General features: G+C 36.6%; 1 long non-coding RNA gene across 2 annotated transcripts in view; it reads right to left on the bottom strand.

Moving 5' to 3' along the window:
- Positions 1-651, bottom strand: part of LOC137979268 (uncharacterized) — a 42,698-nt gene extending 42,047 nt beyond the window's left edge. Inside the window, exon 1 of one of the 2 annotated variants that reach the window (XR_011118288.1) lies at positions 605-651. This is a non-coding gene — a long non-coding RNA (uncharacterized lncRNA). Of the gene's footprint in view, positions 1-270 lie in introns of both variants that reach the window. The other variant, XR_011118287.1, reaches the window with a different exon arrangement.
- Positions 652-931: the final 280 nt, after the last annotated feature.

Here is a 931-nt window from a genome sequence, read left to right on the forward strand (position 1 = left end):
CTTTTGAAATCCACAACCGAGGTAAAGAAATCATTTTGCAAATTAATTTTGTAAAGTGGTAATGCAGAACAATCTTGCGTTAATTGGCCTGAAGCGAAGATTGTACGTGTTCAGTACCCCCTTGATAATGAATTAACATTTTCTGATCTTTTAAGGAGCTTATCCCCCTATCACCTTGTTCTGAGGCAATATGGAGTCTGATTTGTCAAGAGCAATATAGGTGTTACAAGTGAAATTTTACGCAATCTTCTTTAAAATGATGTAACTGACCTTAGAAGAACCGGCTGCGTCCAATTTAACAGGAGCTCTGTAAGATCTGTTTTTAAGAGTGAAGATCTTTACAGACTATTCTTCGCTCCAGTTCGTAATTTCGTCAGAGATTCCACAATGCACTGGTTATTCAGTCTCAGTTTTGAAGGTAACCACCTTTGTATTTAAATGGTTGTTGCCAACCATGTTGGCTACTTAAATACTGTGGTTGTTATAATTAAAACGTGCACGGCTGATTGGAGGAGATAATATAATTAATTGAAATTACCTTAGAGTGGCTTAGTCAGTGGAGTATATTTCGCTTAAACTGTGCCAAATTTATCTCAGCACTTACCCGAGGACTTAACACGAAGACTCTGTTTCAGCATCCATATCGTTTACCTCGACGGTACCTCAAGAATAGCTCTATAAGTGTTTTAAGATGAATTTTGTCGCAGTAATTGACGTCTGGGTTATTATTTATTTTACTGCTTCTATTTAGAAAGCGTATTGACTATTTCTCAACAGGAGCGGGTTGTTAGCCGATTTAAGGCCTTCTCAAAAGAATAACTGTTAGACAAGTTTTGATACGATTTTTGTCTTACTAATGAAAATTTGGGCTTTCAATTATAGTTACTTAATGTGCAGAGGTTTTTGTTCATTCCGTCGTTTAGTCCTCAGT

Source organism: Montipora foliosa, chromosome 12, assembly GCF_036669935.1.
Source record: "Montipora foliosa isolate CH-2021 chromosome 12, ASM3666993v2, whole genome shotgun sequence".
NCBI lineage: Eukaryota > Metazoa > Cnidaria > Anthozoa > Scleractinia > Acroporidae > Montipora > Montipora foliosa.